Source organism: Balaenoptera musculus, unplaced genomic scaffold (assembly GCF_009873245.2).
Source record: "Balaenoptera musculus isolate JJ_BM4_2016_0621 unplaced genomic scaffold, mBalMus1.pri.v3 scaffold_138_arrow_ctg1, whole genome shotgun sequence".
Taxonomy (NCBI): Eukaryota; Metazoa; Chordata; class Mammalia; order Artiodactyla; family Balaenopteridae; genus Balaenoptera; species Balaenoptera musculus.
In genome coordinates this window covers 10,648-28,679 of record NW_023503226.1, presented here as the reverse complement: position 1 = coordinate 28,679, position 18,032 = coordinate 10,648, and the positions used below count along the sequence as shown (strand labels likewise).

The following is an 18,032-nucleotide window of genomic DNA, read 5'->3' as shown; positions in this document are numbered from 1 at the left end:
ACTCACAGTTGTATTTTAACATTTCATCAATTATAACTAATGAGAACCTGCTATATAGCTCAGGGAACTCTATTCAGTGCTCTGTGGTGACCTAAATGGGAAGGAAATCCAAAAAAAAGAGGGGATATATGGATACGTATAGCTGATTCACTTCACTGTACAGCAGAAACTAACACAACATTGTAAAGCAACTATACCCCAATTAAAGAAAAAGGATTATAACACAACTAAATTTTTGGACCAACTGCTTTTCTAAAAAATACTTAACGAAAAAGCTAGTGGATAAAAATTCTGAGTGGTTACTGATCTAATACATGGAAGACATGGTGAATTACATCTATTAGAGCCCCAAAGGGGATTATACCATATGCCCAGAAAATCTCCAACTGACCAGTTAGAATATTAAAGAGAAATAAGGTGAAAATTTTTTAAAAGTGGTTTGCTAAACATGTGATGCCATAAATATTTCCATAAGCTATATACTTTTATACAAATGTCTGAAAAACATTTCTTGAAAACAGACTTCATTTTGAGTAATATTATAATAATTGGTAGTATTGGGTAGAACAAGAGGTTCTTTATATAATCAACTGAATGATTTAACCAAAAGGCAATTCTTAGGGGAACGTCGCTATCTTCTCTAGGAATAATTTTTAATCATTGTTTTCTTCCTAATTTTTGTCTCCTCCCTTACTCCCAAGGAGACAGATCTTGCATAACGGAAAGGCAGTTAAAATTTGTTTGAAAGACTCTACTGGATGTGTAAGTGAAGAGAAGGTTTCTAGGAAAAATAAATGAGTAGGGGGTGAGGAAAGAAAGGGCTTTTCCATTTTATTTCATTCTCAAGTGACGCTGACAATAATTCATGAACCACTCAGTCTATTGTCTTTGATCCTGAAGCAGTTTGTTGATTTTTAGATGACTCACACTTATTTGAAATGCATGAAAAATGGCCACTTATCTATGAAAGATGTCTCCACTTTTTGTGTGTGAAATGTGATACTGTCCCTTGAAAATCAAGTCCATGGAACACACAAATTAAGTTATTTCTGAAATATGAAGTTAGACCCTAGAAACCAATAACCAGGCTATTGACTGCCCTAGCACCATGCCTTATAGAGACTTAATAAATGCCTTCCAGGGTCCACATAATAACACTTTATTGAGTTTTAGGGGTGAAAAAAAGATAGCCACCATTTTTCACTCTGCATTAGGCTGATGAATATGGAAAAAATAAAACATATGATATGATAATGCCACCACATTTAACTTATCTTGCATGAAAGGGTCATCTTTTGAGCCTTTTTTTTTTTTTTTTTGCTAGATTCAAATAAAGTCTCTAGATGTGCAAGATGGATATTTCAAAACTGACTATGAAAAAAAACAAAGGGTACCCTCTCTAAGATAAAGGAAATCTTGCTGTTAGTTCAGTTGTACTCCCATATATATTTTATAAATTGTCGTAATTCTTCAAATATCACCAGAGAGTGGAATTTGAAAAATGCATTATAAAGTAAGTATTTTCACTTTAGAAAAGATGTCGCAATATTTAGAATTATGAATGATTTGCCTTTTAGAAACAGAATTCATTCTATTTTTTAGAGCTGTACTTTCCAGTGGAACTCTCTGCAGTGATGAAAATGTTCCGTATCTGAGCTGTACAATATGGTAACCACCAGCCATTCCTGATTATAAATGGTCAGTGTCTACATTTATGTCGGAGAGTTAGTTTCAAAGAACGAGTTCCATATATGAAATTCCACACGTTTCATATAATCACATGCAAATCCAGTTCTTAAAACATCCTTTAAAAGCATCTCTACTCATTTTAATGTGTACTGCAAGAATTATACGTACATACTGGATTATTTCCAGAATTTTATGAACATATGGAGTTTTTCTTTTGCTCTCTTTGGTCATAATTCTGAGGGTTTTGTATCTCATTTCAACCACAGCACTTTTGGACAGAATACGCTCTTTCATGATAAAATATCTGAAGAAAGAGTTTAAGACTCCAATGATACACTATCACTTCTCTTTGATGCCAGACCCAAAACTACAATGTTGGCTGAGATTAAAGAATACATTATTGCTATTATTCTGATTATGATCATTGTGATTTTTTTTCTTGTCTTCTAAAGAAAAAATAAATGCATATAAAAATCATAGTGTTCAGTCTCAATATGTAGAACAGCTACTGTGTGTTCCCTCAGCACGTTTCTTTTTTCCCCAGTTTTACTGAGAAATAATTGATATATATATCACCGTAAGTTTAGGGCATATACCATGACAGTTCAAGTTATGTATATTGTCAAGTGATGACCACAGTAGGCTCCGCTAACACAGCTAATATAATAAGCGCATCGTTTTTAACACACACGCTCTCTGCCTGGATCTAGAACAGGGTGGGAAAACTTTTTCTTTGTAAAACATCTAAATAATAATTATTTTGGGCTTTGCAGACCATAAGGGCTCTGTTGGAACTACTCAATTCTACTCCTTTAGTTCCCATACAGCCATAGAAATGAATCGTGGCTATTTTCTGATAAAGATTATTTTATAAATTAGTTGTTAGGTTGGACCTGATCCATGGCCATCGTTCACGGACACCTGATTCAACGTATCAAATTCAAGCAAACTCAATGCTTCTGTGTCATTTTCTCATGGCCAGTCTGGAATGTTGATCTCTTATTTTAAGGCATGTATTGAAACACAGGCACGTCCTCTTTCTTACTAATAACTATTTTCCCCAAACTCAAGCATGGAAGCAGTCAGCAGGCTTGCTGGTCTTGATGAACAAGGTCACCTCGCTTATAACATTAGTTTTTAGGCGTCCGCCAAACTCCTGGAAGACCTCAAAGTTCTCTTTGAACTCTCCAAGGACAATTCTGCAATATTCAACGAGACTGCAGTTAATGTTGCTATAATTATCTGAGAATCTGTCTGACTGGATTTTGAATGGGAGTAACTGCATTAAAACAGCACCTCCGTGTTTAGAAAAGAGAAGAATGGATTTATCTGTCGAAGCCTGAAGGAAATAATGATTCATTTCCGTTGAGCATTTAGAAGATGATAGTAGAAAACCTGCTACAGCCTGCATCTGCTGGCTCTATGTAGACTTCAAGCTTAGTGCAGTGCTGAGAGAGAGACAGACAGAGAGAGACAGAGAGAGAGAGGGAGGAATATTCAAATAACCACGTCTTTATTTTCTGTAGTCTGATGCTTTGACATTTGGGGTTTTGCTGTCTGTAAGGGACCGCATCTCCCAGGGCTAGTGACTTCCTAGAGACAGTAACTAGCCCCCACGTGCATTTTTCAAATACAAACCAATCAGTCTAGGACCCACACCCCAATCTCCTCCCCTATGGGACTCCCATACTCTGGACCACCATCCACCTGCCCTCATCCCCCCCAGAGCAGGTACCAGACACCCAGGGACAGCCCCTCTCTCCCAGATCCCGCTGAAATGACCCAAACTATCCAATCCTAAGCCTGCCTCACCTGTTCCTCGCCATCATAACCACAGTAAAGGCTCTCTCTCCATGTTTTTCTCCCCTCCCCTCTGCTCCTGACCAGCCCTGGGGCTGTGTGCTGTGCCCCTCCTTCTGGGAGCTGTAGGTAACAAACTAGTTTTTCAATGACAGTGATCTTCTCACTTGTGAGCTTTACAGTACCTCAAATCTTCTGGTTTGTTTTTTTTTTTAATTTTATTTATTTAGGCCACACCGTTCACCACGTGGGATCTTAGTTCCCCGACCAGGGATTGAACCCGGGTCCCGGCAGTGAGAGTGCCAAGTCCTAACCACTGGACCACCAGGGAATTCCCGCAAATTTTCCGTTAATACACTGCATTTCAAAACTATACACAAATTATATATTATGTTATACATTATATTATGTATATTAGGTATATTTATATAGTAGATACTATATAGTGTCAATACATATGTGTATTATAAATACATATAAAATACTATTAACATGTGTATATGCATTAATACAGTATTTTATATGTATCTATAATACATGTATGTATTTATACTATATAGCATACATATACAATTATATATATTATATATTTATATATAATAGTATATATTTTTATATATTGGGATAGTGTATTATTTAAAACCAAAATTTATATATATATAACATATTTACACACACACGTATTTGTACACATATATATAGGGATAGTCTCTTATTTAACCAAAATTTAAATGTATATAACATATATATGCACATATATAGGGATAGTATATTATTTAAACCAAAATTTATATATAACATATATATATATATATATGTGTATATGTATACATATATATATAGGGATAGTGTATTATTTAAACCAAAATTTATATATATAACATACACATATACACATAAATTTGTGTGTATATATACAACCAATTTGAACTAGCCTCTGAATTTACTAACGGTCCTCTGTTTTTTGACATTTGTTACAATTAGTGAGACTGACTTTTTCACCATAAAGATTTCTGTTCCATGATAACCATATTAGTGGCCATCAGATCCATCACTTTGAAGTGAAATAAAAACAAAGATAATTATGGAGAATATTCAGAAGAACTAACAAATGACACCATTTACCTTGGTGACCGTGCTGGAGCGGGTGTAAGTGTTTTGAGCGTGGAAAATGGCTTTAATCTCCACAGGGATTTGCGATAGCAGCCTCTGGCTACAGAAGGATATCTCACACACAGGAAAGAACCCCTGACTGTCCACCTGTGCAGACATCAGTGAGTTACATTTTCAGAAGTAATTCCCACAGATGTGTTTTCCTTATTTTGACCCTTTCATTGTCCCTTTGTGCATAAATGTTACAGTACATACATATTTTCTTATCTTAGATAAAACTGAATTTCCCAAAGTAAGCATGATCCTTTGTAGGTTCTCACTTCCCTTCAACGGGACCTCCAAGCCTTTAAATCTAAGAGTCTTCTCAGCTGAGACCAGAAACAATAGATCTAAATGATAATGCTTATTAAAAAGCCTTTGTCTCTGTTTATTATGCTGCTATCATCATCTGCCTTTGCTATGTTTTTAGTCCATGTTGTTTATTTTACTTACACTTTTTATTGCCCTATCTTCCATATTTTCAACAAGATTTCCCAATGAGATAAGCTTCTGGGTTTGACGTAATATCTGGAAACTTACACAGCCTTGTATGAACCGGGAAGAAAATGGACCGGCTTATTTGAAATATGGACCAAATAGAGTCTTTATAATAACGTCTATATTTCACTCTTAGCTCTGTCTATCGACCCAGAATATTGTTCAGGTCTCTTCAGGCTAAAGAAAATGACAAGAAACTTTTCTTCATATATTCAGCTTATTGGGATAATGTTATAATCTAAAACCAAGTTCAACATCTTCATCTTTGAGGGTTGTGTCACCACCTCGTTTCCAAGTGTCCCCAGGAGATGAAAATGAATCCATGCAAGGCTCAGAGGCTCTATGAGAGGGAGGAAAACCACGGTCATAATTTGCACAATGCTATAATATGTTCATGGAAATGTATTCTGAAATTTAGAGGAGATAGGACAGGGAAACGGCTCGGTGAGACATCACATGACTAGCAAGGACAGGAAAATAATTTTCCAACCTATTCATGAATGGGCATTGAGACCCAGAAGATTTTAAGTACATTTGCATATGCAAAATTAAACTTTTATATTGGTTTATAGACAGACATATGAAAATGAGGAACATATATACATTCATTAATTCCACATGGCAAATGTAAATCTCTGCATCAGTTTCAATACTTTAGAATGACCTTGTCTTTTATCAATTAGGACGCGTTTTCTCAGAAATTATCCATGGTGTTTCCACAACAACCAAGCACGGTAGTAAGGCTAGGGATGAATGGGATTTTTGACGTTTGAGGCAAACGAGGAATAAAAACCACAGGGCTCTGTAGCCCTGATCCACGCTCTTCCCTCCGTCCCATGTTGGCTCTCTGTCTTGCCAGTTAAGGGGTAAATGGGGAAAAGAACTCAGAGATGGGAAAAGAAAAACAGCTAGACAGGCAGTAGATCAGAGAAAGGAAATGCAAGACGAAGGTGTAACCGCAAGACATAGAGACACGGGAACAGACAGACACTGAAAGAGGGAGACGTGAGAGAGAAACATAAAAATAGACTCTGTTCCTTTCCTGTGGTTGCTATAGAACAAACTGTCACAAACTGGGTAGCTCACAACCACGGAAATTCGTTCTCTCACGGGTGTGGAGTTGAAGTCTGAAATCCAGGTGTCCTTGGGGCTGTGTTCTCACAATATGGATGGAATCCTTCTCCTCCTGCCTACCAGCAGCCTCGGACATTCCTTGGCTTGTAGCTGCCTTACTGCAGTCTCTGGCTCTGTCATCACATGAATTTCACTGTGTGTCCCTCTTTCTACCTGGAAGTCTCCCCTCTGTGCATGTTAGTTTCTATATTTCTTCTCTTCTTATAAAGACACCAGGCATATTGGATTACGAGCTCACCCTATGCCCATATGACCTTATCTTAACTTACATCTTAATTACATCTGCAAAGACTATTTCCAAATAAGATCACAGTCACAGGGAAAAAAAAAAAAAACTAAAAATAGAGCTACTGTATGATCTGCAATCCCACTCCCGGGTATATATCCAGAGAAAACCATAATTCAAAACAATACATGCACCCCAATGTTCACAGCAGCACTCTACAATAGCCAAGACATGGAAGCAACCTAAATGTCCATCGACAGAGGAATGGATAAAGAAGATGTGGTACATGTATGCAATGGAATATTACTCAGCCATAAAAAAGAATGAAATAATGCCATTTGTAGCAACATGGGTGGACCTAGAGATTGTCATACTGAGTGAAATAAGTCAGACAGAGAAAGACAAATATCATATGATATCGCTTATATGTGGAATCGAAAAACATGGTACAAATGAACTTATTTACAAAACAGAAACAGAGTCACAGATGTAGAAAACAAACTTATGGTTACCAGGGGATGGGGGGAGGGATAAATTGGGAGACTGGGATTGACATATACACACTACTATACATAAAATAGATAACTAATAAGGACCTACTGTATAGCATAGGGAACTCTACTCAATACTCTGTAATGACCTATATGGGAAAAGAATCTAAAAAAGAGTGGCTATATGTATATGTATAACTGATTCACTTTGCTGTACACCTGAAACTAACACAACATTGTAAATCAACTGTACTCCAATATAAAGTAAAAAGTTAAAAAAAAAAATCACAGTCACAGGTGCCAGTGTTGAGGACACCAACTTTATGGCGGGTGGAGGGGGGGAACGACAATTCCACAGACAACATACACAATGATTTTTAAAAGTTGTAGAAAGAGCAAGAAAAACAGACGTGAAAACCTGAGATGTCTGCATATAGTAAGCATGCAGAAAGTTCCGCCCTCACTGGAAAGTTTGCAGGACAGCTCTGAAATCAAACATAATCAACGTCAAACAAAAAAAGAAAGACCATTCTCTCTACCTTGATGGTAAAAGTTGCTCGTGAAATGATCTTGTAATTTATTTTACTAAAACATTTAAAATGACATTGGTGTCTCTTCACCACACTTCTTCCCCTCTCTCTCTACCGTGGCTTATGTCAATTTAAATTGAGGGCCACTTTCCCACTCAAGACAAGGCATCCACTCTCCTATTAGACACATTCCTGCTAGCATTTCAACAGCTCAGCAATATAGCTCAGGAATAATATTTACACTCATTAGTAAGTTATACTGTCTATGATCAAGAAGGCAGGCATTTTCATTTTACCCCCCAGCACTTAGGAGAAAGGTAAACTTAGAATTTAGCACCGTAGAAAATACACAATAAATGTGGGCACAAATAGGATCTGTGTGCACATTTCTTAATTTCAAGGATGAGTAGGAAATGAGTAAATTAAGGGAGAGGTCGTCGACCTGTATTTTTCTTTGAAGAGCTGGGAAAACATGCAAAAGGCATAAACCAATGAATCCCAAATAGAAAGAATCTTGACAAAACCTCACAACTTTGGGGAAGTGTCTCTCGGCTCCCTAGAGCTTTAAGTCAGAGAAGCTAGATGTTTCTACACATCAGAGGGATTTTTTTTTTAAGTAGTGAGACCCCAGCAATGACAGCTTGACAATTCCGACAGCAGTTGGTGGTCAAGCATCCCCCCTCAATCCCACCCACTCTCATAATCCCTTCTGTGAGGATGGTCCGCTAACCCTCTGTATTGAATGGTTTTAAAATTTCCACTTCACCACCAGCAGAACAGATAAGTCATTGGAGGGTGAATCAATTCTGATGACATAAAAACACTGGCTGTAGTCCTCAAATCCTTACCTACTTCTCAGTGATAACTGCTGACCCCTAAAACGCATGGCAGGTTCAGGTCTCGGGTAAAACACCAAATGCAGCAGAGAGAGAAGGGAAAAAATGCCAGAAGGCTGATGAAACCACCTACTCATGTAGAAATTGAAGTCAAATTTCATATGGAATAAAGGGAGTGATGTTTGGGAGACTGACCTCAAATGAGTCCAGCAAGGAAAGAAGGAATATTCTAATTCTAATGCATACTTTCATGTGTAATAATTATTTTATATTGTATTATAGCTATGTCTTTTTCTTGTATGGATTTCTTCTTGCAGGAAGTGAGAGGAAGGAGGTAAGTCATGAAGTGGAGGAAAAAAGAGTGACCCGTATTAGAGAAGGAAACTAGGGTGGTATTGTGGAAATGACTACCTTGATAGGGAAAACAGATCTAGAATCTGCAATTAGGTTTTATGTGTGTTTACGCCACCCAACCCCAAATTTGGAAATCGACAATAACATCGGGCTACACTAGCCACTGGAGGAGCTTCCAAAGAACTCAAAGGAAATCTAGAAAATGGTTTCTTTTCAAACAATCCCTATGGGGAAAAAATATGCCACACTGAAATTTCCTTCCAATATTTGTTTTGTCTCAGAGTCTAAATGTTACAGTTACATATTCCATTGTAGGTTGCCTACTTTAACAAGAGTATCAATCAAATGGCAAATATCTGACAGAGTTTAGATAGCACTAAACAAACACCATCAAAAATGAAAGCAGTAACTCAAAATTTCAAATTCAAAACATGGAAAAACAATTTTTACAGGTTTACATCTCTTGGAAATCAATATGTTTTTCATAATTTGATTTTGTGGGCTATCAGCTAGGGAAGGTAGCCGCAGAGAGCAACCAACAACGTGCACATTCCAAAGATGATGGATGCTTTGTCCCTACAACAGAAAGTTTTAAAAATGTGGTTCCTGGAAAAGAAAATTATAAAACATATTAAATAAAACGAAAAGGTCAGTTCTCCATAAATGAGTGGTGAGCAGTCTTATGGCTTCGGACATTTAATTTGACACCATAATAATGTTCTATGAACTGCAGTTCTACACATTATGAGTCTTAAAGATAGTAAGATACTAGCAGACATCTATATTTGGGGTGCATCAAATGATTTCAGGTAACGAATCCTCAACAGATCAAGTTCCTATTTATTCTCACATAGTTTAAACCTTCCAATACAGGTGTGCCCACCTGCGCCCACTGTAAGGCTGAATTCTACAAGAAAGCGATGCCAGAACTTTGGTCATGATGGTTGGATAACTGTCAAGGTTCTACTGAATCGGTCATTTTACAGAATGCCTTTCACACAAAAGTCCATCTTGCACATTTATCGTCAAGGTGGAGGTCAAAAGTACTATAGCAAACTCGTTGCCCAGTTCTCATTAAGGAAAAAGAAATCTGATGATTTTTAGTATCAGAATTTATTTCAGGAAGAAGCAAACTGCCCTTTATAGGAAGGACTGCTTTATTTGAGCTTTTAAGTGAAGCATAAAAATATCGGTAAGTAATACCACCTTTCATCTTTATAATGCTGTGGAACTTACACAGTGCTTCCCATGCATTTTCTCTTTTTATTCTTGCAGTGAAAAAAAAAATTGAGAGGAGGATAAGCATTAATAACTAATTCAATTTTATAGAGAAGGAAGTGTAGCCCCAAATCATGAAGTGACTAGTACAATATCTACCATCTAGAAAGCAGTAAACAAAACTAGAACTCAAGTCTTCTTTTCTTTTTCTTTATAAGTTTATTTTTTATTTTATTTATTTTTGGCTGTGTTGGGTCTTTGTTGCTGCGCACAGGCTTTCTCTAGTTGCAGCAAGCAGGGCTACTCTTTGTCGCGGTGCGCGGGCTTCTCATTGCGGTGCCTTCTCTTGTTGCGGAGCACAGGCTCTCGGCATGCGGGCTTCAGTAGTTGTGGCACACGGGCTCAGTAGTTGTGGCTCGCGGGCTGTAGAGCGCAGGCTCAGTAGTTGTGGCGCACAGGCTTAGTTGCTCCGCAGCATGTGGGATCCTCTTGGACCTGGTCTCCAACCCGTGTCCCCTGCATTGGCAGGCGGATTCTTAACCACTGCACCACCAGGGAAGCCCCTCAAGTTTTCTTAAACAGTTATTTTTTTCTACTAATCTTTGGCCCCATGAATAAAACAAATTCTCAGGTGTATCTCCCATGTTGCACTAACTTTTTAGGCAGAAGTTCTGGATTTAAACCCCTGATCTGTCACCTACTATATGATGTTGGGTGGACGTTTCCATTCGCAAGAATTTATAACTTTGTGATGGTGCCATGGAGCTGCTGGAATCCTACATATGGGCAAAACTGTATTGGTGTATAAGAATAGGATGTGCCTCACAGAATTATACTGGGACAGAGAAATATATTCTGGTTCATGGCTTTTCCTTCTCCCCCAAACCACTGCTATGCCTTGGATCTCCCAGAACCTATAAGTATGTGGATTGAAAATAGTAATAGTATGAGAAAATCATAACCACTGAAAAAGATTGAGGAATGACTTTTGCTCTGAAGACTTGGATTTACTACTTCAGGACTTTTCCAAGTCTTGAAATAATGAAAGTTCTAACCATAAAGGTTGCATGTGAGACTCAGTAACTTGTAAGTATTATCACCCAAGTCTTTGTACCATTAACTGTTAGTCCCAAGAGCTTTTTCTAGGAGAGGAATCTCTCCTTTAGAATCAGGGATGAGTTCCTTCATCAACTGAAGAAGTTTTTCAAGCCACAGGACACACTCGCATGGCTCCTTTTTCCCATCTGAGGGTGTGTCAGGAGGGCAGCATAGAAGAAATTTCACTGGGGAGGAGAAATTGGGGTACTTAAATACCCAAGCCACCCAATTCTCCTTCTTTTTTTCTGAGTGTGTAAGAGTAACTCCTGGTACTGATTGATCCCCACCACTGGGTATTCTTTTAGAAGAGGGGTGACACAAGTTTTAGATGAGTAGGTGTAACCCACCCAGGTTTGCTTGCCCAACGCACAGCAAGACAAACGCTGAGATGCTGAGGTTTGCAGCAGAGAAAGGGTTTATTCACAAGACAGCCAAGCAAGGAGATGGGAGAACAAATCTCAGATCCACCTCCCTGAAGGGGAGGGGCTTGAGATATTTACAAGATGAAGAAGCAGGGTGGTCTTAGGTATGGGGAAAGGTGATTGCAGGTTAGGGAAAAGGTGAGGTAATTGGTGTTCTGTGCAGGACTATCTGAGTTACGTGTTTCTCATGGGATGCACGTTCAAAACTGGAGGCATTTTGGGGCTTCCCTGGTGGCGCAGTGGTTAAGAATCCGCCTGTCAATTCAGGGGACACGGGTTCGAGCGCTGGTCCGGGAAGATCCCACATGCCATGGAGCAACTAAGTCCATGTGCCACAACTACTGAGCCTGCGTGCCACAACTACTGAAGCCCGCATGCCTAGAGCCCGTGCTCTGCAACAAGAGAAGCTGCCGCAATGAGAAGCCCATGCACCGCAACGAAGAGTAGCCCCCGCTCGCCACAACTAGAGAAAGCCCGCATGCAGCAACGAAGACACAATGCAGCCCCCCCCCCCAAAAAAAGGAGGCATTTAGCCATACTACCCAAAAGCAATCTACAGATTTAATGTGATTCTGATCAAATTACCCATGATATTTTTCAAAGAACTAGAATAAATAATCCTAAAATTTTTGTGGAACCATAAAAGATCCAGAATGGGCAAAGCAGTTCTGAAGAAAAAGAACAAAGCAGAAGGCAGAACCCCCCACTGACTTCAGACAATACTACAAAGCTACAGGAATAAAAACAGCGTGGTATTGGCACCAAAACAGACATAAGGATAAAAAGAGCAGAATATAGAGCCCAGAAACAAACCCACACACCTACAGTCAATTAATATTCAACAATGGAGGCAAGAATACACAATGGGAAAAAGACAGTCTCTTCAGCAAGTGGTGCTGGGAAAGTTGGACACCTGCATGTAAATCATACTAAGTGAAGTAAGTCTGAAAGACGAAGACAAATACAATATGATATCACTTATATGTGGAATCTAAAATATGACACAAATGAACTTATTTACAAAACAGACTCACAGACATAGAGAACAGACTTGTGGTTGTCAAGGGGGAGGAGTGTGGGAGGGATGGAGTGGGAGTTTGGGATTAGCGGATGCAAAGTATTATACAAAGGTTGGATAAACAACAAGGTCCTACTGTAGAGCACAGGGAACTATATTCAATACCCTATGATAAACCATAATGGAAAAGAATATTTTAAAAAAAGAATGTTATATGAACCTATTTATTCTCTTCTTTTTTTCTCCTCCTCTCTGATTAACCAGCACGATCTATGCAGGTTGATTTCAGGTTTGTCTTAAAGCATAATATAGGAATAGTTTCTTAAAAACAAAGATGATACAACAATAGTAATAACAGGGTTTCATTCCCTAACTGTTTAAAAATGCAGTCACGTCCCAAAGAGCTCTTCTTTTCCTATTATTCCTTTTTTGCATTGACAGTCTCTTGGCCATTTTTCTACTTATTAGCACTTCCATCAGAAGGGAGGAAAAGGATGTGAAACCAAGACGTGTCAGTTTGAGACACAGAGTCTTATATTAGGCCCATCACCACCTCGAAATGCCTAGACAATTCCTGCTCCCCTGGGAGTGTTCAAAGCCACCAGCCCTACAAAATCCATGTCCCTACGAAACAGCAAAGCATTTCAGCATACATGTCATATCCTTCTTATTTTTCTGTATGATTGTTGCATTGCGCACTTCACCCAAATAGAGGCGATGAGAGAATTAGAACAGGTGGGTTAGATGCAAGAGTATTAGAAACCATTATTTGCTAATATGAAAATTGCCTTAAGACCATTAAGAAACATACTGGTTTACTTCATAGACTAAATTTGAATATTAAGTAAACTTGTGGTCATTTTTCTTTCTTTTAGCTAATACTGACTGAAAATTCCAAAAGAAACAATTCATATAAGCCAGGGTGAATTGATTCTTGCTTTGGATAACTTGTGTTGCTTTGATAGCCATTTCATTCCCTACTGAGTTAAATTACTAAAGAATCCCACACATGCCAGAACTTATAGTCTACCTAGAATTATCACACCTTAAAACTGACATCTAATATATGGTCAACTAATATTGGACAAGAGAGCCAAGAATACTCAATGGGGAAAAGATAGTCTCTTCAATAAATGGTGCTGAAGAAACTGGATAACCACATTAAAATAATGAAACTGGACCCCTATCTTATACCACTCACAAAAAATTAACTTCACATAGGTTAAAACTTAAATGAAAGACCTGAAACCATATAACTCCTAGAACAAAACACAGGGGAAAAACTCCTTGACATTGGTCTTGGCAATGATTTTTCTGGATATGAAACCAAAAGCAACAAAATGAAAAATAAACAAGTGGGACTAAACTAAACTATCAACAGACCCATGAAAAGGTGACGGACATCACTACATGCAAACATCAGGGAATGGACATCACTAAATGGACATCAGGGAAATGCAAACCAAAACCACATGAGGTACCACCTCACACCTGTTAGAACGGCCATGATCAAAAAGACAAGCAATAACAAATGCTGGCAGGGATGCGGAGAAAAGGGAACCCTTGTATATTGTTGGTCAGAATGTAAATTGCTACAACCATTATGGAAAACAGTATGGACTTTGCTCAGAAAACTAAAAATAGAATTACCATATAATGCAGCAATATCAGTTCTGGGTATATAGCCAAAGGAAAAGGGTATATATATATTTACATTAGCCAAGATATATATTATATATGTATATGTATACACATATATGTATATGTATATTGTATATGTATATGTAATATATATAATATATATGTTTATATATAATATATATCTTGGCTACTATAAATTTTATATATATATATATATATATATATATATATAAGTTAGAAAGAAGGAATTCTTACCTTTTGTGACAACATGGGCTGACCTTGAGGGCATTATGCTAAGTGAAATAAGTCAGACAGAGAAGGACAAATTCCGTATGATCTCACTTGTATGTGGAATCTGAAAAAACAACAACAACAAACTCATAGAACCAGAGAGTAGAACGGTGGTTACCAGGGGCTGGGGGGGTGGAGAAAACGGGAAGATGTCAGTCAAAGGGTACAAATATTCAGTTACCAGACGAATAAGTTCTGGGGTCTAATGTACAGCATGGTTACGTATAAATCCAGTGAACATACAGTTAATACTGTATCATATACTTGAAAGTTGCTAAGAGAGATTTTAAAAGTTCTCACCACACATTGTTATTATCATTTCACAATATACATGTGTATCAAATCATCAGATTGCACACCTTAAATGTACTCAACGTTATAAGTCAATTATATCTCAATAAAGCTGGAAAAAATAAAAATAAAATAAAATGATAATTTAAAACAGGTATCTAATGTTTTTGTCCTAAATTCTTTTCTGACCCAAATTTGAATGTGATGTCTTAGAGTAGCTAATAAATGCATAAAGCCCAACTTTAAGAATCCTTGCTGTGAAAAGAGTTGATGTAGAGATTTTTCTTTCAATCAGTTTATTTTACAAGTTTTTGTTAAATAACAAAGTAAGATGGTGATAAAATTCCAAGGAGCACGTAATTTCCTAAGGGCACCGACCGCCTCAAACCCCAGTGCTAGTCTTATTCCAAGACACCTGGTGTACGTTTACTGAAAACGATCTGGCATGGAGACCTTTTCCATTAGTGCTAACATGGGTAATCACACTTCTTCAGTAGAAAGTATTTTATACAGATATTGTGAAACAGTTGAAGGTCTCTATCATACTAGAAACCCAACCTATAAGTGCCCAAATTTACAGTTGAGCTTGTCAGCAAAAAAAAAAAAAAAGGAAAAAGAAAAAAAGCTGGGTAGCAGCACCAGAACATTTGACTCAAATAGATGGTTTGGATTAATGGAATGAACCATTTCTACTTTAGGTTCAACAAAAAAAGCTATATTTGAAACACTCTGGTGTTCTTATAATTGTGCATATGGTTGGAAATTCCTGTCTAGGTCAAATACTGAGTAATTCAAACCTAGTAGGAGAAAGAGGAAAGAAATCAGAAGAAGTAATGTATTAGCACTTTTCATTAAATAGGGTTCTGCTGGTGGAAAAACTTTAAAACTTAATGTTTTCCACTAAGTATCCCTGCTTCCTTCACACTTTTGGAAAACAATACTGGGCTCAAATTCCCAAAGTATATTTAAATTCCTCTGGGTTGGTTGCTGACAGAAATCCATGCTATTTCCTCATACTCATGTTGGGTATACTTTGTGATATGGTCTATTCCTAGTGGGCATGAAATTTTAAATAGTAGTGTTTCTGAATGCTGCAGCCAGGAGTGTTGGAACTGTAAAGAGTTACTTTGAGTAATAGAGTTATATTATTCCAGAAACCAGTTCATCCTGCTGAACAGTGCTAATGCTTGAAGGAAGCTTTCTAACCACACCTTCCATTTGCCAAGCAAAATCCAAAAGACAACAACAGCCCAAAGTACATACATGCTGCAGGAATTAGAGAGGAATTAATAAAGGCTAAAAATTTTAAAAGATACATGAGGATAGGGACTTCCCTGGTGGCACAGTGGTTAAGAATCCGGCTGCCAATGCAGGGGACACAGGTTCGGGCCCTGGTCCGGGAAGATCCCACACGCCGCAGAGCAAGTAAGCCCGTGTGCCACAACTACTGAGCCTGCGCTCTAGAGCCCGTGAGCCACAACTACTGAGCCCGCGTGCCACAACTACTGAAGCCCGCGCGCCTAGAGCCCGTGTTCCCCAACAAGAGAAGCCACCGCAATGAGAAGCCCGCGCACCGCAACAAAGAATAGCTCCCGCTCGCCACAACTAGAGAGAGCCCACAAGCAGCAACGAAGACCCAACGCAGCCAAAAATAAATAAATAAATTTATTTAAAAAAAAAAAAGATACACGAGGATAAAAGTTAACAAAACTTCCTAGTATGGGTTCTTTGGTAAAGAAAAAAATATGACAGATAAACTGTTTAACATGATCGTCATAAAAAAGGGCGGGGAGTCCAAATGTATAATGTAGGAAATGAGCAGACGAAATTTTAGCTATGAAGGAGATTAAGGAATCAAAATCAACTTGTTTGGTCCAGTCCGTGCAAATGCATTTGAAAACTTGAGTAAAACGGATGCTTTGCTTTACATCCATTTTTCTCCCCCAGAAGAAAGAGAAACTGGAAACTGACTAATTATATAATCCCAGAGAGACCCAACTTCACTCCCTGCCTCACCCATTCTCCCCCTCAAAGACGGCATTTCCAGATGGCTTCACAATTTTCTTCTTTGAAAATAAGATTTACTTGCTAATATTTACCCTGGTTTAGGACACAGAAAAGGCGAAATAGTTCCACATTTGATTATGAAGCTAGCAAAGCACTGACAAAATCCAAGAAATACCAGACAAACAACAACAAATTGATAGATATGTTTTAAACAACTAGCAAACAGAATCCAGCTGATGTTTAAAGAAAAATTCACTGTGATGACTTGAGGTTTATTTCAAGAACAAATGTAAATTCTTCTGTTAATTTATTAAACGTACGACTATCATCACCATATATATGTAATTGCTATAAGTGATGAAAGGCGTTGACTAAATGTCACTAACTTTTCATTTAAAGAAAACCCCCAGCAAAATAGAAATAGCCGTATTATATATAATGTTTATACTGATATATATACAATGTTAAGGTATTTATCTTATTCATATACTTATTATGTATGGGATGGACATTAGTTAATTGTACCTGCCACTTACTAACCTCAGTTTTCCTGTAATGTCCATATTTTGGTTTAGCATACAGAGTGAAACGTTCATCAAAGTGAACCCAACTTTGTCAAATTTACATTTTTATGTCTCCAGCTCTACATAAGGAGCATGGAGTAATGGTAAAGGCAATAATAAACGTACTGAACTAAAAAATCAAAGTAACGGTAAAGGCAATAATAAACACGGATATTTCTACCATTGTGTGGATGTAAAAGTATATCATCTGTACTTACGCTGGAAATACAGGCACCATATTTATGATGGAAGTCTTTGACGCCACATTATTTTAAATATGGAAAATGCGTCCTGCTTTCCTTCAAGGTCTCCAGAAATGTGAGTGATGGAGAGTTGGTTTTCTTCTCTCCCTCTGGGATTTTTCACCATGCGTCCTCAAAAGGCAGCAAGGAAGAAATGGATTAATACCCTAGGGAAGTACTCTCCCCTGCTCAGTAAACTGTGCAGTATTCTAGAAAGATGCATCTTAAGATAGTTCCCAATTAAGATAGAACTTTTGTGACCCAAAGAAATGAAACCGAAATTATAAAGCCAATGCAAGTTTGATTTATGGTACTCGGGGTTTAAGACCATTGACTCTGAGCCTCTATGAATTTACTGCTATGGGGTAAAACGACCAGAACTGAATTTGCAACAGAAAAAAAAGAAAGAAGAAAAAAATGTAGTTTACTTTTTGTAGGAGTGAAATACACGACAGAAACATGAACAGAAACATTAATGTGCAAGTGATAGATACACTTCATTACTGCCCATACTTACCTATTTTATAAAAT

General features: G+C 37.7%; 1 non-coding gene across 1 annotated transcript; it reads right to left on the bottom strand.

Annotated features, from left to right (window-relative positions):
• Window positions 1–3,748: 3,748 nt before the first annotated feature.
• On the bottom strand, window positions 3,749–3,820 carry TRNAE-CUC. The gene has a single exon. It is a non-coding gene; the product is annotated as a tRNA-Glu (tRNA).
• Window positions 3,821–18,032: the final 14,212 nt, after the last annotated feature.